General features: G+C 41.6%; 1 long non-coding RNA gene and 1 pseudogene across 1 annotated transcript; both read left to right on the top strand.

Annotated features, from left to right (window-relative positions):
• The first annotated feature begins 2,350 nt into the window (after positions 1-2,350).
• On the top strand, positions 2,351-14,088 carry LOC121586347. Its single transcript, XR_006003932.1, has 4 exons — positions 2,351-2,907; positions 11,003-11,216; positions 11,460-11,589; positions 14,048-14,088. It is a non-coding gene; the product is annotated as an uncharacterized LOC121586347 (long non-coding RNA).
• Positions 14,089-18,201: 4,113 nt separating this feature from the next.
• On the top strand, positions 18,202-20,375 carry LOC121585754 (annotated as a pseudogene).
• Positions 20,376-23,612: the final 3,237 nt, after the last annotated feature.

Consider the following 23,612-nt stretch of genomic DNA (forward strand, 5'->3'; position numbering starts at 1 on the left):
TAAGGTGTCTGTAATAGAATAAACGTGTAAAAAACATTTTTTTTACAATGGTGGGGGAGAGCCAAGATGGAGGCACGGTGGCTTCAAAACAGCACCCCCTGTCAGTCATCTAGTGCAGTGTTTCCCAACCCTGGTCCTCAAGTACCCCTAACAGTACACATTTTAATTGTAGCCCTGGACAAGCACACCTGATTCAATTTGTCAACTAATCATCAAGCCCTCAATGAGTTGAATGAGGTGTGTTAGTCGACGGCTACAACAAAAATGTGTTCTGTTGGGGGTACTCGAGGACCAGGGTTGGGAAACACTGATCTAGTGTATATATAAATAATTGGTCCAGACAGTGAGAAATGGGGGCAGTAGCACTGGTCAGGGCTGTCCAGCAGGTCTCCTATGCGGAGGCAGTGCAAGGTGTTGAAGGAGGTAGTGGAGATGAGGAAGAAATTGCAGTGAATGTCCCGCAGCCTGCTGAGAAAATCATTCACAAGTTCAGATCCTAAAACACTGATCATAACGAAAGTGCCCTAGTCAAAAATTCCTATAGAAAATCCTATCAGATTTTGGAACCTATCCTATAGGACTGGTTCCAAAATCGAATAGGATTTTTCTATTGGATTCTTGTATTGGAATCCTACAGGAGTCCAATAAGACTGGTTCCAAAATCTGATAGGATATTTCTATTGGATTCTAGTATTGGAATCCTATATGATCATATAGGATAGAATCCCATAGGACTCGAATAGGACTGGTTCCAAAATCTGATATGATTTTTCTACTAGGGATCTACAAGAAATCCTGAAAACGGAGTTGACTTGCCTATAATAAGGCACATATTTAGCAATAACAAACAAGAAAAAACATTTATCATCTGCTATAACAATACAGTAACTCAAAAACGACATACATATGGCTACAATTTAGCTAGCTCGTCAGCTGACAGGCAAAATGTGGCAAACAGTAGTTAGCATAAAAAAGAATGCATAAAATGCTGTACAATGACGAAAATATGACTAAAACATTGACAACTTCGTAAGCAAACATTTAGAAATAAATACTGTCCTCACAGTTATTGCATTCACGCACAGTGAAGGATAAAACAGTTTGAATGATATTGTTAGAAAACCGGAGATTATCTGCACAGCCACAGGTGGGACCTTGAATTTGAGAGGCTAATTAACACTGCGAGCTCGCGCTTGCTGGGATGTCATCAGTCACTCTTAAAGGGACAGGCTTTCTTACAGGTGAATAAAACAGAAATGAATATAGAACTGTTTTTTTTCCGATCAAAACAAATGTTGTAATTAATGTTGTTTTATTGTACTGGAACTAATGACAACAAACTATAATTTAATGGGTTCAATTAAAAAACTATTCTGATTGGGGTGACAAAATCCTTATAAAAAAAACCTATAGGATAAATTTACTTTTAATCCCTCTGTCTGCATAATTCAAGACATGGCATAAATGAGGGTGCAGTGAGATACAGTACCTGATGTTTTGGATGATACTTTTATCGTCAATCATCTTGAAAAAAAAAAGACTTTACTGGAAATCAACCAATCCTCCATCATCAACACAATGGAAAGGTCTAGTGCTTTATTATATAAATGTTGAACGTGCGTGGGCGACGGAGAGTAACAAAATGGTGCAGTTTTGAGGGCATGTGGCGGAGAGTGATACGGGCGCTGGAGATGGGGGTGTGAGCAGGTGGGTCTGGGCAGGAGTGATGTTGAGGATGTTTGTTTGCATCTGTATGTTGTCATTTGTATGTGTTTTGTATTGTTGAAAAAATTATTATAAAAAAAACCTATAGGATCCAATTGGATTCCTTTTTATTTCCAATAGGGAAAAAAAAATAGTCCAATAGGATTCTGATAGAGGTGATACAAAATCCTATAGGATTGCAAGAATCCTATAGGATCCAATATGATTACTTTTTATTTCAAATTGGAAAACATTAGTCCAATAGGATTCTAACAAGATTCTGATAGAGGTGACACAAAATCCTATAGGATTGTGAGAATCCTATAGTATTATGTTGGAAAAATCACTAATCCTTTTTTGACTAGGGGATTGTGTAGCTTCATTTCGCAGGTGAGAAACTGTATGGGCCAAACTAATAAGAAGTCTGAGAAATTGGAAATCATTATGAATGCAGCTAAAAGGTTATTGGATCTGCAGGACTTCAAGGCCAAAGCATTGCAGGCAATTCTGCCGCAAGATGTGCCCCCCTCTCAGGCTCCTGAGCCTGAAGAGATCTGAGTAGACATTTGACATTTTATTCAAATTTGTAAAAAATATTATTGGTTTTATTTTTCACCCTTTCCCCCAATTCCCCTTTCTACGTTAAACGTCTTAGTTTTCACCCCATCCAGTAGGGGGCGGCAATACACCATAGTTCGATGTAGTCTGCCCTAAAACAACACCGAAGAAGAAGAGCGAAATGGGAGGAGCCATTGGACACGTTGTTTTAGATGTGTTGCTTGCGTGCTACAGAAATTCATCCAAAGTCTTTACTAAAGTCCTAAAATTGCTCTGTGGAGATCGTAACGACTGGTGTTTGCCATTTTCTGTCATGTCAAAGCCGTTCAAAGTTTCCAAACCTGGAACGATAACTTTTTATCAGTTGGGCAATAACGAAGTCTTTGACACCCCAAAACTAATGCAAGGGCTCGAAGAAAACTAACCTGGCATTTGTCGTTAGCAAGTTAACGTTAGATAGCTACAGTAGCTTGCTGGCTACATTTTAGCAGGTTATCTACTTAAGAAAAGTGTAAACTAGCAAAAAATGTCCTAACACTTACTCGCGCACTTTGATCCTGTAAAGGAGTGGCTTGTGAGCTGAAGTGAGGCGAGATGATTTTGAGAAAAATACCTGCGAGAACATGCAGAGCGTGGCTGTCTCGGGTGAGTGGTTAGCTATCTAGCTAACTGTCACGCAGATGCAATGATCATAATCAAATCTCCCCTTAATGTTGATTGCACGAAGAAGCATAGGAATAGCTATAACACTTACATTGTAATACGGTTGCGCCATTTGAGAGTTGTTTTGGTATGGGGAACCTCCCCCCATACGTACGTCCTATTTTGGTATGATCTAGCTGGTCATGTTTTGATTGGCACCTCACTCCAACGCCCTTATTTTCCTGCATCCTACCAGAAATACTTTAAAGTAACTGTCCAGTCTTTCCAGATTTCTATGGAATATGACCTCACTTTTATAACGAAGTGGAAAGGTGGTATTTACTACATAAGACTGGGAAAAATCCACTTGAACGCCCCTCCAACTGGTAATGACTTCTCCCACATGCTGACCTCTGACGTCACCTACTAAGGAAATTACCTTAAGCCAGTTAAATGCAACAACATAAAAAGCTAATTTATTAATATGGTTTTTCAACACAATAATTAGTTTACAAGCATGATGGCTGTACATTTAGTTTATGGTTGATGTAACTTGTTTGCCATTAGCCAGTCAGTGTTTCTCAATGAGTTCAGAGCACGTGAATGCATCCAACTGGTTTTTACATCTTCACAACTGCGCCTGAGAGGGGGGCACATCTTGCGACAGAATTGCCTGCAATGCTTTGGCCGTGAGGTCCTGCAGATCCAATAACCTTTCAGCTGCATTCACATTGATGTCCAATTTCTCTGACTTCTTGTTAGTTTGGCCCATACAGATTATCATCATTACCTCTGAGGAAATAGCAAGCATTATTTAAGTTTGAAGTGGGGTTTTTGAAGTGTTTTTTTCCCCCTCCAATTTATGCTTTGGCCACATACGAGTATAGGATGAGTCAAGAACATTATTTGGGTAGGAGTTATTTGGGTATGGGTTAACAGAATATGATTTTCACTGGACAGCTACTTTAAGAAATTAGATGGGAAACTTTAGGTTATGTCCGTAACCCCGGTTCTCTGATAGTATGAGTGAGGTATTTCACTTATGGGATACACCCCCAGCGTATTCGTTAGAAGCTTTTATTACACTACGCCAGCCATGAGCGTCGGAGAGGGGCGGCCCTATAAAAGGTCAGATGCAGTGTTTTTGAGTCATTCAAAATAAGCAACACCTCTTCCTCGCTCACGCAAGGAGGGTGGTCTGGTGAAATACCTCACTCATACTATCAGAGAACCGATGTTATGGACATAACATAAAGTTCACTTTCAAGTATTTGTTTTGGTATTTCACTTATGGAATATACTGACTCCCGTATTGCCAGAAAAACGTATCCTGACGACCAACTGTGCTATGCGACTTATCACACAAATGGGCCCTGCCCCTCAGAAGATCCTGCACGTAAAACAGTATGCATCAGGGTCGGTGCAGTGACATCGAGCCTATAAAACTTCGCAAATGTATGAGGCGATGCCCAATTCGCTGCTGAGCAAATATCTTGGATATATATGCCCTTAAATTAAGCCCAGGACGTAGACATTCCTCTAGTGAAATGAGTCTGTAGGCCAGCAGGAGACTGAAGACCCTTACTTGTGTAGGCCAAAGAGATAGCTCCCACTATCCAGATGGAGAGGCGTTGTTTAGTGAGCGCTTTACTCGTACAAGGTTTTGCCCAGGAAACAAACACCTGATCACATTTTCTAAACCCCTTTGTCATGTCCATGTACAGTGAGGGAAAAAAGTATTTGATCCCCTGCTGATTTTGTACGTCTGCCCACTGACAAAGAAATGATCAGTCTATAATTTTAAATGGTAGGTGTATTTGAACAGTGAGAGACAGGTTTTTCTGGATTCTTTTGTTGTTATTCTATGTCAAAAATTTTATAAATTGATTTGCATTTTAATGAGGGAAATAAGTATTTGACCCCCTCTCAATCAGAAAGATTTCTGGCTCCCATGTGTCTTTTATACAGGTAACGAGCTGAGATTAGGAGCACACTCTTAAAGGGAGTGCTCCTAATCTCAGTTTGTTACCTGTATAAAAGACACCTGTCCACAGAAGCAATCAATCAATCAGATTCCAAACTCTCCACCATGGCCAAGACCAAAGAGCTCTCCAAGGATGTCAGGGACAAGATTGTAGACCTACACAAGGCTGGAATGGGCTACAAGACCATCGCCAAGCAGCTTGGTGAGAAGGTGACAACAGTTGGTGCGATTATTCGCAAATGGAAGAAACACAAAATAACTGTCAATCTCCCTCGGCCTGGGGCTCCATGCAAGATCTCACCTCGTGGAGTTGCAATGATCATGAGAACGGTGAGGAATCAGTCCAGAACTACACGGGAGGATCTTGTCAATGATCTCAAGGCAGCTGGGACCATAGTCACCAAGAAAACAATTGGTAACACACTACGCCGTGAAGGACTGAAATCCTGCAGCGCCCGCAAGGTCCCCCTGCTCAAGAAAGCACATATACAGGGCCGTCTGAAGTTTGCCAAAATCGAGCTCTTTGGCATCAACTCAACTCGCCGTGTTTGGAGGAGGAGGAATGCTGCCTATGACCCCAAGAACACCATCCCCACCGTCAGATGAGACCAAAATCGAGCTCTTTGGCATCAACTCAACTCGCCGTGTTTGGAGGAGGAGGAATGCTGCCTATGACCCCAAGAACACCATCCCCACCGTCAAACATGGAGGTGGAAACATTATGCTTTGGGGGTGTTTTTCTGCTGAGGGGACAGGACAACTTCACCGCATCAAAGGGACGATGGACGAGGCCATGTCCTGTCAAATCTTGGGTGAGAACCTCCTTCCCTCAGCCAGGGTATTGAAAATGGGTCGTGGATGGGTATTCCAGCATGACAATGACCCAAAACACACGGCCAAGGCAACAAAGGAGTGGCTCAAGAAGAAGCACATTAAGGTCCTGGAGTGGCCTACCCAGTCTCCAGACCTTAATCCCATAGAAATTCTGTGGAGGGAGCTGAAGGTTCGAGTTGCCAAACGTCAGCCTCGAAACCTTAATGACTTGGAGAAGATCTGCAAAGAGGAGTGGAACAAAATCCCTCCTGAGATGTGTGCAAACCTGGTGGCCAACTACAAGAAACATCTGACCTCTGTGATTGCCAACAAGGGTTTTGCCACCAAGTACTAAGTCATGTTTTGCAGAGGGGTCAAATACTTATTTCCCTCATTAAAATGCAAATCAATTTATAACATTTCGAACCCACTACCCTGGCGTTACAAGCGCCATGCTCTACCAATTGAGCTACAGAGGACCACAATACAGTACACATTAAATGTACTATACTCTACTTTTCTTTATTGTATTTTATTTTACTATTGTATTGGACTGTACTCTACTCACTGTACTGTACTCTACTGTGCTGTGCTATCCAAACTTGTGAAACATACTTGTGAAACGGTCCGTCTGTGGACGTTAACATCAAGGCCAGGGTGGACTGACACAACTGCTTTTCAACATTCATGGATGTCCGGTGTTGGTCGGCGCTCAGTGGGTTAGGATACTGGTTAAAGTAAATGGAAAGAGAGGGGGCTCATGGGTAGGTGTCAATAAGAGCTGGGAGAAGTGACATTAACTGGAGACAGAGTGAGTGAGTGTCCAGACTCAGACTGTTTTAACACTCTTGGTTTGACCACCAGATGACAAAGATAACAGTTATCAGCTGAACATAAGTATGCCAGTGGAAGGGATCACAGTAGCAGGTGACCCAACTGTGGTTTGTGACTATTATGATTTTCCGTTGTAGCCAATTCAGTTGCAGTTATTCCGTGACAGATGCTTTGGTAACGGAGTTGCGAGTTTTAAATCACTTAATAATTCATAAACAAAATTGATATCAGTAAAATCACTATAAATAATTGGTCTACCATTACTTGTTACTCATGAGGGAGAGAAATTAGAAAATATCTTAAAGATATGTGCACAAAGCAATATTTCTTAAACTTACAGAAGGTAAACAATTTCTCCAAAACTGAATACAGTGGGGAAAAAAGTATTTAGTCAGCCACCAATTGTGCAAGTTCTCCCACTTAAAAAGATGAGAGAGGCCTGTAATTTTCATCATAGGTACACGTCAACTATGACAGACAAAATGAGAAAAGAAATCCAGAAAATCACATTGTAGGATTTTTAATGAATTTATTTGCAAATTATGGTGGAAAATAAGTATTTGGTCAATAACAAAAGTTTCTCAATACTTTGATATATACCCTTTGTTGGCAATGACACAGGTCAAACGTTTTCTGTAAGTCTTCACAAGGTTTTCACACACTGTTGCTAGTATTTTGGCCCATTCCTCCATGCAGATCTCCTCTAGAGCAGTGATGTTTTGGGGCTGTCGCTAGGCAACACGGACTTTCAACTCCCTCCAAAGATTTTCTATGGGGTTGAGATCTGGAGACTGGCTAGGCCACTCCAGGACCTTGAAATGCTTCTTACGAAGCCACTCCTTCGTTGCCCGGGCGGTGTGTTTGGGATCATTGTCATGCTGAAAGACCCAGCCACGTTTCATCTTCAATGCCCTTGCTGATGGAAGGAGGTTTTCACTCAAAATCTCACGATACATGGCCCCATTCATTCTTTCCTTTACACGGATCAGTCGTCCTGGTCCCTTTGCAGAAAAACAGCCCCAAAGCATGGTGTTTCCACCCCCATGCTTCACAGTAGGTATGGTGTTCTTTGGATGCAACTCAGCATTCTTTGTCCTCCAAACACGACGAGTTGAGTTTTTACCAAAAAGTTATATTTTGGTTTCATCTGACCATATGACATTCTCCCAATCCTCTTCTGGATCATCCAAATGCACTCTAGCAAACTTCAGACGGGCCTGGACATGTACTGGCTTAAGCAGGGGGACACGTCTTGCACTGCAGGATTTGAGTCCCTGGCGGCGTAGTGTGTTACTGATGGTAGGCTTTGTTACTTTGGTCCCAGCTCTCTGCAGGTCATTCACTAGGTCCCCCCGTGTGGTTCTGGGATTTTTGCTCACCGTTCTTGTGATCATTTTGACCCCACGGGGTGAGATCTTGCGTGGAGCCCCAGATCGAGGGAGATTATCAGTGGTCTTGTATGTCTTCCATTTCCTAATAATTGCTCCCACAGTTGATTTCTTCAAACCAAGCTGCTTACCTATTGCAGATTCAGTCTTCCCAGCCTGGTGCAGGTCTACAATTTTGTTTCTGGTGCTCTTTGGTCTTGGCCATAGTGGAGTTTGGAGTGTGACTGTTTGAGGTTGTGGACAGGTGTCTTTTATACTGATAACAAGTTCAAACAGGTGCCATTAATACAGGTAACGAGTGGAGGACAGAGGAGCCTCTTAAAGAAGAAGTTACAGGTCTGTGAGAGCCAGAAATCTTGCTTGTTTGTAGGTGACCAAATACTTATTTTCCACCATAATTTGCAAATAAATTCATTAAAAATTACAGGCCTCTCTCATCTTTTTAAGTGGGAGAACTTGCACAATTGGTGGCATGCGTTTTTCTGGATTTTTTTGTTGTTATTCTGTCTCTCACTGTTCAAATAAACCTACCATTAAAATTATAGACTGATCATTTCTTTGTCAGTGGGCAAACGTACAAAATCAGCAGGGGATCAAATACTTTTTTCCCCTCACTGTAGGTATTTTAACATTACAATTTTTTAAACACACACAAAACAACATTTGATTAATAAAATATTTAAATCAGTCATCTACCTCTTTGCGAGAGGGATGGAATCTGATTTAATTGGTCCTCAACTCATGGCTTAGACAATGGAGTTAGCCTGGAGTTAGCCTGCCCCGGAGCAGTTTAGTGCTGAAGGATTTGTTGCCATAGAAATGTACCTGGCTAAAATGTGAGCCACTTTCATGTCACTGCTTATCAAAGTTACCTCCTCAAACCAGATTCGTAGTATAGGGCTCAAGTGGGAAGGTGGTAATTACCAGTTGTGAAGTTATAGCCTAAGTACGAGTTGGATGCATTCACGTTTGGAACTGGAAAATACCATCAAACATGGAGGTCATTAGAAGCCTTGTGATTGTTTTGCTCTTTTTGCCCATACAGTGCATTCGGAAAGTATTCAGACCCCTTGACTTTTTCCACATTTTGTTACACTACAGCCTTTTTCTAAAATTGATTTAAAAAAAATTATAATCATGCATCAATCTACAACACCCCATAATGACAAAACAAAAACAGGTTTTTAGACATTTTTGCTAATTTATTAAAAAGAAAAAACAGAAATATCACATTTGCATAAGTATTCAGACCCTTTACTCAATACTTTGTTGAAGCACCTTTGGCAGCGATTACAGCCTCGAGTCTTCTTGGGTATGACACTACAAGCTTGGCTAAGCACACATTCAGAGACTTGTCCCGAAGCCACTCCTGCGTTGTCCTGTTGGATGGTGAACCTTTGCCCCAGTCTGAGGTCCTGAGCGCCCTGGAGCAGGTTTTCATCAAGGATCTCTCTGTACTTTGCTCCGTTCATCTTTCCCTCAAGCCTGAATAGTCTCTGCCACTGAAAAACATCCCCACAGCATGATGCTTCCACCACCATGCTTCACTGTAGGGATGGTGCCAGGTTTCCTTCAGATGTGACGCTTGGCATTTAGGCCAAAGAGTTCAATCTTGGTTTCATCAGACCAGAGAATCTTGTTTGGTGGAGTACTGCAGAGATGGTTGTCCTTCTGGAAGGTTCTCCAATCTCCACAGAGGAACTATGGAGCTCTGTCAGAGTGACCATCGAGTTCTTGGTCACCTTCCTGACCAAGGCCCTTCTCCCCCGATTGCTCAGTTTGGCTGGGTGGCCAGCTCTAGGAAGAGTCTTGGTGGTTCCAAACTTCTTCCATTTAAGAATGATGAAGACCACTGTGTTCTTGGGGACCTTCAATGCTGCAGAATCTTACCCTTCCCCAGATCTGTGCCTCGACACAATCCTGTCTCGGAGCTCTACGGACAATTCCTTCGACCTCATGTCTTGGTTTTTGTTCTGACATGCACTGTCAACTGTGGGACCTTATATAGACAGGTGTGTGCCTTTCAAAATCATGTCCAATCAATTGAATTTACCACAGGTGGACTCCAATCAAGTTGTAGAAACATCTCAAGGATGATCAATGGAAACAGGATGTACCTGAGCTAAATTTCGAGTCTCATAGGAAAGGGTCTGAATACGTAAATAAGATATGTTTTTTTTTTTATAACTTTGCAAAAAATTCTAAAACCCTGATATCGCAATCTGGGGTATTGTTTGATGAGCATTTTTTTTATTTAATCCATTTTAGAATAAGGCTGTAACGTAACAAAATGTGGAAAAAGTCAAGGGGTCTGAATACTTTCCGAATGCACTGTGTAAAGTATATCCAGAGCTCCTTTCACTTTCTAAATCAAAAGGAAGATGAACAGAATCAATTTTGGATCAACAATTTATATTATTTTCTTACCATAAAAAACAACTACTGAAGATCCCGCCATGCTTGCTGTTTTTTATTTGACAAATGATGTCAGAGGTGCAAGTGGGAAACTCGGAGCACGGGGATGATCGACGAGTTTCCCTCTAGTAATTACCAGTTGGAGGGGTGTTCAAGTGGATTTTTCCCAGTCTTACGCTGGTATTTACAAAATTAGTTGAGAAACCTGCCTATTTTCCTTGAATGTACATAATGTCACAATTTCAAAGATATACGATATTACAGAGAAGTTTATTATCTCACATCTCTGAAAAGATTTGTAATGTTGTGCTTCTTGTTCACATAATTCATGCTAATGTTGGTTTTTGAGGTAGCACCCAATTGACTCCTTGAAGGAGTGCACCCAGAATGCACCAAGCGGCCCATTGAAAACGTACAGATAATGTACAGAATGGACATTAATACGAATCGAATGGAGTTTCCCCATCTCCTAATTTCTTAAGGTATTTCTGATCCTACGCTCCCTAGGTGGGTGACCCCGAAATAGCCCTAAGTGACCCCAAATAACAAATGTTCAAACCTCAACTACATTTAAAAAAAATATATCAACTTATCTTATTACTCTGACTACACTCAACTCAACATTGTTTATCTGGACATGCATGTTGGTTGTGTCTTGATCCAGCCAGGAGCGATGCTTTTACTCCTCCGTGCCCGTCCAACCAGTGCCCCCGCTGATCCAGACTCTGCAGGGGTACCTACGAGCCCTGGAGCCTCTGATACCTGAAGAAGAGCTGGTCCACACCCGCAAGAAGATCCAAAAGTTTTGTGGAGAGGGGGGACTCGGTCCGCAACATCAAGAGGGACAGAAGAGATGAGCTAGACACTCAAACCATTGGGTATGCAAACAATGTGCGAAATTGTGCACAATTTGTAACCGACTGATTTTCACGTAAATAGACTGAGATAAGAAAATATCAGTTTTTGATGACACCTGATAGTACACCCAGACAATGCATGGTGCTAATTTGAAGTTCACTCTATGGCTCAAATTGCCTTTCCACAGCTGCCTTCCTTTCTGGACTGTACTGCATGATTGATAGTTGTTTTGCTGTTGTCCTCTCCCCTGTCCTCTACTGTAGATATCCGACTGGTGGGTGCAGTGGGTGTACCTAGAGAGCAGACAGCCCTTGCCCGTGCATTCTAGCGCAGCCATCTCCCTGCCTAAGCAAGACTTCTCAGACTGGAGGGGCCAGCTTGTGTGAGTGCCAGGTAATTAAAGATGTTCAGACGTTCATAGATGACCAGCAGGGTCAAATAATAACCATGGTGGCTGTAGAGGGAAGGGCTTTTTCTGCATTGAAAAGTATTGAAAAAAAAATAAAAAATGATTTGGGACAGGGACAGCTAGGAATCGTCAAGCCAGGTAGTCCTGAGGCATGGTCCCAGGGCTCAGGTCCTCTGGGAGGGGAGACATGGAATGGAGAGAGGGGAATTAGTGAGAGCATGCCTAAGACAGGGTTTCCATTAGGAAAATGTGGTGCCGGACATTTAACCGGTAGCATTTTAATTTACCGGACATTTGAGAAATTTACCGGACCCATATGCATTGGGTGCGTAACCTGATTAGGGCATCCACCACAGTGCTGAGAATGACAGAAATCACATTTAGATTATGGTAATTCATCTTAACAGAACATGCAACTCCAGGATGCAACGGAGTGCATCCTTCTTACCGAATTCCAATGCGCACTTTGAAGATGTTCGAATAATTGTCCATATTTACTTTTCCTCAGCCAACAAGATGAGTAACGAACAGCAAAATCACTATCCTTTGTCAATCTACAATCCCCTATAGTATAACTTTTTACCTATTCTATTGGTCTGCTTGTCGTTCTGGGCGAGTTCCAAACAGACTCTGGGACAGTTGTAGGATGATAGATCCAAAATTCATACAACCAGTACATCAACAAAAACGTTAAAAAGCAATGAGGCTGATGCAACAGATCAGAATGTTTAGATTAAAATGTTGATAAACTATTATTGCTTCACATTATAAGCGCAGCAATGCGCACATGGCAGTAGGCTATGTGCGAATGTTTGTTCCATAAAGCAATTAGCTGGAAAACACCATTGTCAAAAGTAAACCGCACATGCAAGTGGTTTCATGTGACATAGATGAAAATATCCATTAGACATTTAGAAAGAGGGTAGATCTAAAGATGCAACAACTAGCATGGGTTGCTAATATGACTAGGATTGTGTCTTTGGCTACTGGACAATGAAATAAAGTTGATTTGAAAACCAATAGAACATGAGATAAATGGGCTACTGGTTTCAATGGCATATAGAAGTCTTTATAAAAGAATTGCCTCCAAGTTTCTATGATTGGATTTTGCCTAGGCTACTTTGAAGCAAGGTAAGACATGCCTCATAATATGAAGTAAAACATTCAGGTATCAAACAGTTAAGTATATGTTTTCAAAATGTATATGGTCTTCAGCTCATATTGCAAAGTGGTATGTGACGCACTGAAGCCTGACAGATTTTCTGTATCTGTATGCTGTGCGTGTGTGATGAATACATAGACTAACGAATATTCTACTAATTTATGCAAATGTGCCTATAGACCGACAAGCATGACTGGTCAAATGTATTTCCATCAGTTAATACGCTAAAAAGCATTATTTTGCTATGGGCTTTTCATTTTTATTTTTTATTTTTTTTAAATCGGCCAAAAGCCGGCTATTACTGGCAACCGCAAACCCTGACCTAAGATCACACAGTACACCAGATAAGACAGACTGACCCTAGCCCCCCGCAACATAGGCTATTGCAGCATAAATACTGGGGTTGGAGACGGGGAGTTACCCTTAGACAGGGCAAACCAGGCAGGATATAACCCCACCCACTTTGCCAAAGCACAGCCCCCACACCATTTAAGGGATATCAACAGACCACTCACTTATTACCCTGAGACAAGGCAGAATATAGTCCACAAAGATCTCCCCCACCGCACGAGCCCGAGGAGGTCAGTGACTCAACATCAGTGACTCAACCCACCCAAGGAAGGGGAGTATGGCGAAAAAGACCTGGCATGACATGATGCGCCCTCCTAGGGATGGAATGGGAGAGCGCGAACAAGCCAGTGACTCAGCCCCCGTAATTGGGTCAGAGGCAGGGAATCCCAGTAGAGAGTGGGGAGCCGGCCAGGCAGAGACATCAATGTTGGTTAGTCTCCAGTGCCTTGACATTCACCTTCGCACCCCTGAACCAGACTACACTCAATCATAGGACTTACTGAAGAGATGAGTCTTCAGTAAAGTCTTAAGCGTTGAGACCGAGTCTGCTTCTCTCACATGGATCGACAGACCATTCCATAAAAAAAGGAGCTGTATAGGAGAAAGCCATGCCTCCAGCTGGTTTCTTAGATATTCTAGGAACAACAAGGAGGCCTGCGTCTTGTGACTTTAGCGTCCGTGTAGGTATTTACATCAGGACCATATTAGAGAGATAAGTAGGAGCAAGTCCATGCAATCTTTTTTAGGTTAAAAGTAAATCAGCCCTAGCCTTTTTTTTCTTTTTTTTTAGGGTAGATCAGCTTTAATATTGCAGATAGATTGTAGCTTCCATCAATGTAATTGTCTGCATCACTTCCAATCCCCCATATATTTTTTACGCCATCCCATCTGGTTTGCGCTTAGTGGGACTATCATTTGTTTTTCAACAGGACAATGACCCAAGACACACCTCCAGGCTGTGTAAGGGCTATTTGACATAGGAGAGTGATGGAGTGCTGCATCAGATGACCTGGCCTCCACAATCACCCGACCTCAACCCAATTGAGGTTTGGGATGAGTTGGACCGCAGAGTGAAGGAAAAGCAGCCGAAGAGTGCTCAGCAGATGTGGGAACTCCTTCAAGACTGTTGGAAAAGCATTCCTCATGAAGTTGGTTGAGAGAATACCAAGAGTGTGCAAAGCTGTCATCAAGGCAAAGGGTGGCTACTTCGAAGAATCTAAAATATATTTTGATTTTTTAAACACTTTTTTGGTTACTACATGATTCCATATGTGTTATTTCATAGTTGATGTCTTCACTATTATTCTACAATGTAGAAAATATTAAAAATAAAGAAAAACCCTTGAATGAGTAGGTGTGTCCAAACCTTTGACTGGTACTGTATATTGTGATGTCACGAGAGGCTGTGTCCTGGAGGGACGTTACATCCCCCTGAGATGGCTGCAAACCCAGACAGCTATGGCTCCATCTGCTGGTATGGTCGGGAACTCCACCCCTCTATGGCCAATCTTCCCACGCAGCTGAAACAGATCAGGAGCTGATGAGCTGGAGGTTTTTGAAGGGAAGAGACACACTGAGAGTGAGTGTGTGGGTTGTGAAGTAACACAGTCTCCAAGCTGGGCTCTCTGGAGGACAAGAGTGCTGCACGTCCACTTCCATGAGGAATATAAGGATTTGGAGATACTTACCTTTGGGAAATACTCACCTTTGGATATATGCACCTGTGGAAATACGTGTGGGACATTTGGAAGGACGTTTTGCTGGGTTGGCCACTAGCTGCAACGTGGAAGACAGTAAGACTGGGGAAAAGTTATTTGAGCGAGGGAGAGTTATGATTTTGGATGTGGAAGAGACATCCCTGAACTGTTAACCCTTAAGAGCCACCAGAGAACAGTATTGTGTTATACTTTCGTTAGTTTCCCAAGACCTTTAATAAAATCCTTGTTTTGGTTGAACCTGGCCTCCTTGCACTACTTGAGCAATCCCGCTGAAAGCTGTGTAGCCTCTCGTGACGTCACAATATATATATATATATATATATATACACTTTAAAATATATTTTCCTTTATTACTTTCTAACCATACCACCCCCCCTAATTGGAGTAAACTAGTGAACAACAACGCTTACGCCTCTACTTCCAGCTTATACATACTATATACATTTTATGGACACAGTCTAGTTCAATTTTGTTTGTTTTTACTCCTATACTTCCTCTACCTCTCCCATCTATTTCTGATGTCCATCCGGTTTGATTTCTATATGCCATTTCTTTCAAACTGTGCTCTTTCACAAAAGTTCTTAACCTATAACCTACAGTTGACGTCGGAGGTTTACATACACTTAGGTTGGAGTCATTAAAACTTGTTTTTCAACCACTCCACAAATGTCTTGTTAACAAACTATAGTTTTGGCAAGTCGGTTAGGACATCTACTTTGTGCATGACACAAGTAATTTTTCCAACAATTGTTTACAGACAGATTATTTCACTTATAATTCACTGTATCACAATTCCAGTGGGTCAGAAGTTTACATACACTAAGTTGACTGTGCCTTTAAACAGCTTAGAAAATTCCAGAAAATGATGTCATGGCTTTAGAAGCTTCTGATAGGCTAATTGACATAATTAGAGTCAATTGGAGGTGTTCCTGTGGATGTATTTTAAGGCCTACCTTCAAACTCAGTGCCTCTTTGCTTGACATCATGGGAAAATCAAAACCTCAGAAAAACAATTGTAGACCTCCACAAGTCTGGTTCATCCTTGGGAGCAATTTCCAAACGCCTGAAGGTACCACGTTCATCTGTACAAACAATAGTACGCAAGTATAAACACCATGGGACCACGCAGCCGTCATACCGCTCAGGAAGGAGACACGTTCTGTCTCCTAGAGATGAACGTACTTTGGTGCGAAAAGTGCAAATCAATCCCAGAACAACAGCAAAGGACCTTGTGAAGATGCTGGAGGAAACAGGTACAAAGGTATCTATATCCACAGTAAAACGAGTCCTATATCGACATAACCTGAAAGGCCGCTCAGCAAGGAAGAAGCCACTGCTCCAAAACCGCCATATAAAAGCCAGACTACGGTTTGCAAATGCACATGGGAACAAAGATCGTACTTTTTGGAGAAATGTCCTCTGGTCTGATGAAACAAAAATAGAACTGTTTGGCCATAATGACCATTGTTATGTTTGGAGGAAAAACGGGATGGCTTGCAAGCCGAAGAACACCATCCCAACCAGCAGGTTGAGGGTGCTTTGCTGCAGGAGGGACTGGTGCACTTCACAAAATAGATGGCATCATGAGGAAGGAAAATTATGTGGATATATTGAAGCAACATCTCAAGACATCAGTCAGGAAGTTAAAGCTTGGTTGCAAATGGGTCTTCCAAATGGACAATGACTCCAAGTTGTGGCAAAATGGCTTAAGGACAACAAAGTCAAGGTATTGAAGTGGCCATCACAAAGCCCTGACCTCAATCCTATAGAAAATATGTGGGCAGAACTGAAAAAGCGTGTAGTTAGGAGGCCTACAAACCTGACTCAGTTACACTAGCTCTGTCAGAAGGAATGGGCAAAAATTCACCCAAATTATTGTGGGAAGCTTGTGGAAGGCTACCCGAAACGTTTGACCCAAGTTAAACAATTTAAAGGAAATGCTACCAAATACTAATTGGGTGTATGTAAACGTCTAACCCACTGGGAATGTGATTAAATAAATAAAAGCTTAAATAAATCTCTCTACTATTATGACATTTCACATTCTTAAAATAAAGTGGTGATCCTAACTGACCTAAGACAGGGAATTTTTTATAGGATTAAATGTCAGGAATTGTGAAAAACTGAGTTTAAATGTATTTGGTCAAGGTGTATGTAAACTTCCGACTTCAACTGTATATACGTTTTACGGACACAGTATGTTTTACATTAGTTATGTTGTTGTTATTAGTCCCAACCTTAAGCTCCATTCAACCCCTCCAAACTATCTCTTAACACCATCCATATTGAATTTCTATTTGCCATGTTTTTCAACTGTGCTGTGATGTGATGTTTCACAAAAGTTCTCATTGTTTCTACAGATTGTAAATTGAAAATACATTTTTGCTAAAAGTATTATTATATTATTGATCGATTGACTATGACTTTTCAAATCACCCAGTAGTGCTTTCTGCAGGGTTAGCTCCAGGTAAATATTGCAATTCCTGGACCTGTGAACAAAAACAAGCTACATATGGACAGTACCAAAACAAATAATCTATTGATTCCGTTTCTTCGCAGCAAAATCTGCAGAGCTGGGAAGGTTGTATCCCCCATATAAATAACATTCTACTGGTTGCAAGAATTTTGTATAATCATTTAAATAGAACAATTCTAAGTTTTGAATCTGCCGTCGTTTTGCGTATCAGTTCATAAACCATGTGCCATGGAATCGGTACGTCAAAAATATCTTCCCAACTATTTTGAAATCTATATGGCACGGCTGTCAATTTTTTGGTCCTTAAATGAAACTAGTATACTTTTTTATTTATCACAATTTCCTTTAACCAATGATGGTCTTTAATGCAGGGCCGACAGACAAGTTCCTTACTTTTTCCCCCTTCCACTTTCCTCTTCCATTTTTGCGGTAATGCTGCAATTAGTTGGTTGTAATTTTAGGTAGAGCAGACATTTCCATATGTTTTTGTTAGCTGCATGCGCGACATAACTCCACCAGTCCTACCTATGATTTCATTTACGAAGATTATACCTTTTTTTTTTTTAAAAAAATGTTTTTTAAAATCAATTTGTATATTTGAGTTTAACCACAATAGTTGTTGTATTATTTGTTCTGTCGTTTCTAGTGGATGAAATTGAAATTGCAACCAACATTCTATGGCTTGTTTTAGAAATAGTGATATTTGGGTTGATATTGACTGGTTCAACACAGACTACAGTACTAACACTGTTGAGTGCATTGGTGTAGTAGGTGATACTACAATGACAATAATAAAGAAAATACTTGGCCTCCGTGTAGTCGATGTTTGCTTGGCTATGAAATTCAACACGGCTCTGAGCTGAAATGAAAGTGACACGGACCAAAGCAAATGGAGGCGTGTAAACACGATTATCTGCTCTCAGTGTTGATGTAACCTTTACAAAACACGGTCAGAAGCGTAAGAAGGCTCTGGTTGGCTTTAGTGCCCCCTAACAACCTCATTCTATTTTAAGTAATTGTTTGTGACCCAGAGCTGGCGGTGTTATCCTGGGTTCAGACCATGTGCTGCCATCCTGTGGCCAAATTGACAACTGTCAATACATTTGTATCCCAATGGAGTGAAGATTCATCTTTATAATTTGAATTGAACAGCTAGCCTAGGCCCGTATTCATAGTGTCTCAGAGCAAGCGAGCTGATCTTGGATCAGGTCCATTCATTATAATCTACAAGGCAAAAACTGATCCTAGATCAGCACTCCCACTTTGATGCTTTGTCATTTTAATTTTGTCATACTGTTCCCCCAAGACTGATCAACGACCTGGATATCCGCTGCTTCAACTTTCAGAGGTTTGGGAAGGAGTTGCCCAAACGGCACAACCAGAGTCCCAACTCCTTCATCCAGGTGGCACTGCAGCTGGCCTACTACAAGTGAGCTCATAGGAATCACTTACAAAGGGCATTCAGCCTCAAACTAGGATACTGTATGCAATAATAAGGATAATCTGTGTGCAGTTGATGTTGTTTTCACACTTTGTGGTACTGATTTTCATAGATGTGCTAGTAAATGTTAATACAAGAAGCATTATATTATCATGGTTAATAAATGAGTCGATTTATGTTCTTGGCAGCCAACCTTCTGAAAATGTGGAATATCTGCATTTTCAAATCAAATTTCTGTAAATTAATTGTGATTAGCAGCAATCACTGTGTCCATAACCAATACCTGAATTGCGTTCAGTACGACACAATGTTGTGCAACATTGAATTCAACCGAAACAGTACTGTACTGAACATCCGGTTTAAAAACGTTGTGATTATGGTGGCACAAAAGGTGCTGCAAGAGTTTTGAGAGTTCAGATGGTCACACCCATATTGATAAGGCCATACCACACCCACCAAACGGGAGTAGGCATACCTCAAAAGGCTGATGAAGAGCGTTGTGCACCGTTTTGGGGAAACGTGTCATTCAGTTCCAAGCGTCACGCAACGTAGCAAACTGAACGCACCCCTGTTCTCCCCTTCTCCTTCTCTCCATCAGAGTTCACAATGAGGTCTGTGCCTCCTGTGACATCGCCTCCCAAAGGATTTGAGGGGCCGCACAGACTACATCCGCTCTCCCACCAATCAAATGCTCAAGTTTGTGTTTGCCTTTGACGACCCCTCTATCTCGGTGAGAATCATACTCAGGGCTTGACTTGTTTCAGTTGTCCGAAAGCTTAAGTTAGTTAAAATATGTTCTAACACACTATTTTTACATCATTGTATGATGCAAGGAATCACTTTACCAAATAAAATACATTATTATTACCATAGGGAATCAGACAAAAGTGTAGGCTACCCTCTGCCTATTGGCTTCTTTGCATATTCAAGCCTACAACACTGCCCCTTTAAGGCACTCCTGGAGGGTGGTTGGGCCCCCTTACTAGCCTATAAAATATTGCAACATTACAATTACAAGCAAATACTTTTTTTATGTCTTTATAAAATAATTCTCTCATTCAATTAATTATGGATCAAATGACTAAGGTAGGCTACTTCAAAGCAAGGTAACTAACTAAGGCATGTTTTGTCTATAACCTTGTAAGGCTATAAAATATTGAGGAGATGACAGCATGTGAGTTATGTCAATTAGGCTAGAATATTTGTCACAATGTTGAATAGAGTGGAATCACAGCTTTCCAACAGTGTCAGGTTTATTTCTCAAGTCCCAATATTGAGCGCTTGAGAGAGAATTTTACAATAGGAGTATGTAGCGTTGGTTTATTTGCGGTCAGGTGGTTGACACACCATGGCTTTTCCAGGATTTTCATGACCGCACAAACCCTGGTTGCTGACCATAAATTAGCTATAACTGGGTAAATAACACAAACTAGCAACGAATATCAGCATATGTGCACATTATCTCCTATTGATCTCAAAAGCGCATCTCGCGACCTCAGGTGATTCAAAAATACTTGTTGCCGGTCAATGCAATACAATACAATTCTACTCGTTGCGCTCTGCAGAAATTAGGATAGCGGGTCGCAAAACATTGCATCCAGAAGACACTGATCCAATTCTGATCGGAGTAATTGTTTGATATTGTGATTTTTGGGTTATAAAAAAATTAAAAATAAATTCAGACAACTTAAATATATATATATATTCTGCTTGTCGGATTCTTTTTTTTGTATTTATTTTTTTACTTGTCCTGGACAAGCGTTAATGTTGAGCCCTGATACTAATAGCGGTTTAACCATTGTCAACCAATCTGTGGTTGTTTTAACTACCTTAGTGGAATGCTCTGATTGTAACGTTGCTCTGGATAAGAGTGGCTACTATATGACTAAATTCGAAATGTAACTGAGCTTAAATATTAATTCCGCATTTGGGGAAACGGTGCCACTTTTCGCCCCAGCGCCTTTGCAATGAAAAAAAGTGTTTGTTCAAAGCTGGAATTACTCAGAAAGGCCGTAGAGACCTACGTCACTCTTACTGATCAGGTAACTAAATGCTTCTGCTGCCATACTCAGTATTTAGGTGTCACTTTTCTGTCACCTAACTACCTTTCTAATCAGGCGTTCAAAGGACAATCCATCGACCGCCACCTGCTGGGCTTGAAACTTCAGGCCATTGAGGAGGGACTGAGCGTGCCCAGACTGTTCATGGACACTGCTTATAGGCTGGCCACCCACTGGAAACTGAGAACTGGACACGTAAAGTACAACTCCAGTGGAGGTTGACAGTATTGCAATGACAGAAAATAATTATGTAATCTGAAGGTGTGTGTCAGATAATGCAATGTTATATTGTGTCTAATGTGTCCCTCTCCATTTACATGTAGTTTAGTATTATCTTTTTGTGCTCACTTGTAGCTTATCAAAGTCAACACAGTGCCATCGATCTAGCCAGATAAACATGTTTACGTCAGGTATTTGTTGTCCTTGTACAGTCCCTCCAGGATTCCGTGATTAGAAAATTTGTAGCAAAATCAACAATGCCCCACATAGTATGCGAGAGCAAATTTGACCAATCACCGCACTATTTCCGCATAAAACAGTCAAATCATCTTAATATTATCACAAAAAAACTGACCCATCGCCACAGTACAAAAAGTGGACTCGCAATTTAATCCAATCACTGCAACTTTACCGCATTATATGGTTCAATCAAACCACACTTCAATAAACATTTTCCCTAAACAGTGCATTTTCGCGAAAGATTGGAGAAAATCATTGCATATTGCCATGTAAAATGTTGGAATTGCCGCAGCAAAATCAAGCATTTTTACCTACAAATGGCAGAAGCCCCCAAGCCGGCTCCCAACCCCAGGCAGACAATTAATATGTATCCTTGTATAGCTGTTGGTTGTCAGGTGCATTGGGTCAGGGCCGGAGCAGAGAGCCGCAAGGGGATGGGTCCCCCGGAAGAGGGCCAGGTAGCCCAGCCAAACAAGGCCAATGTCCAGCACATTACCTACTAGATTTTTAGAAAGGAATAATAATAAGCAATACAAAAGAAACAGAAAACAAAATGAGTTTCTGTAGTGTTGCCATGATGAAATACAGACTTTAAAGTAACTGTTCAGTGTTTCCAGATTTTTATGAAATACAGTGCATTCGGAAAGTATTCATACCCCTTGACTTCTTCCACATTTTGATACGTTACAGCCTTATTCTAAAATGGATTCAATTGGATTATTTCCTCATCAATCTACACACTATACCCCATAATGACAAAACAAAAACAGGTTTGCAGAAAGTTTTTCAAATTGATAAAAAAATCTAACTCAGTACTTTGTTGAAGCACCTTTGGCAGCAATTACAGCCTTGAGTCTTCTTGGGTATGATGCTACAAGCTTGGCACACCTGTATTTGGAGAGTTTCTCCCATTCTTCTCTGCAGATCCTCTCAAGCGCTGTCAAGTTGGATGGGGAGCGTCGCTGCACAGCTATTTTCAGGTCTCTCCAAAGATATTAGATCGGGTTCAAATCCGGGCTCTGGCTGGGCCCACTCAAGGACATTCAGAGACTTGTCCCGAAGCCACTCCTGCGTTGTCTTGGCTGTGTGCTTAGGGTCGTTGTCCTGTTGGAAGGTGAACCTTCGCCATAGTCTGAGGTCCTGAGCAGCTTTTCATCAAGGATCTCTCTGTACTTTGCTCCGTTCATCTTTCCCTCGATCCTGACTAGTCTCCCAGTACCTGCCGCTGAAAAACATCCCCACGGCATGATGCTGCCACCACCATGCTTCACCATAGGGATGGTGCCAGGTTTCCTCCAGACTTGACGCTTTGCATTCAGGCCAAAGAGTTCAATCTTGGTTTCATCAGACCAGAGAATCTTGTTTCTCATGGTCTGAGAGTCCTTTAGGTGCCTTTTGGCAAACTCCAAGCAGGCTGTCACAGGCCTTTTACTGAGGAGTGGCTTCCGTCTGGCCACTCTACCATAAAGGCCTGATTGGTGCAGTACTGGAGAGATGGTTGATCTTCTGGAAGGTTCTCCCATCTCCACAGAGGAACTCTGGAGCTCTGTCAGAGTGACCATCGGGTTCTTGGTCACCTCCCTGACCAAGGCCCTTCTCCCCCGATTGCTCAGTTTGGTTGGGCGGCCAGCTCTAGGAAGAGTCTTGGTGGTTCCAAACTTCTTCCACTTAAGAGTGATGGAGGCCACTGTGTTCTTGGGGACCTTCAATGCTGCAGAAATTTTTGGTACCTTTCCCCAGATCTGTGCCTCGACACAATACTGTCTCGGAGGTTTACTGACAATTCCTTCGACCTCGTGGCTTGGTATTTGCTCTGACATGCACTGTCAACTGTGGGACCTTATATAGACAAGTTTGTGCCTTTCCAAATCATGTCCAATCAATTTAATTTACCACAGGTGGACTCCAATCAACTTGTAGAAACATCTCAAGGATTATCAATGGAAACAGGATGTACCCGAGTTCAATTTCGAGTCTCATAGCAAAGGGTCTGAATACTTATGTAAATAAGGTATTTCTGTTTTTTATTTTTAATAACCTGTTTTTCGCTTTGTCATTATGGGGTATTGTGTGTCGATTTATGAGGAAAACATTTTATTTAAATCAATTTCCGAATGCACTCTATGTTGAGTTTCCCATGAATAACCTTGTCGAGGCCTGGAGTTAAGCCAGAGGGCCACTAGGAGGCAGGGTTCGATAGTCATCCCAGAAACATTTGACAGAGTGAAATACAGTATACAGTGATCCCTCGCCACTTCGCGGTTCACTTATCGCGGATTCGCTATTTCGCGGATTTTCATAATGCATTTTTTTTTTTTTGGTGCATTGTGCTCTGCATTC

This window comes from Coregonus clupeaformis, chromosome 17 (genome assembly GCF_020615455.1).
Source record: "Coregonus clupeaformis isolate EN_2021a chromosome 17, ASM2061545v1, whole genome shotgun sequence".
NCBI classification, from domain to species: domain Eukaryota; kingdom Metazoa; phylum Chordata; class Actinopteri; order Salmoniformes; family Salmonidae; genus Coregonus; species Coregonus clupeaformis.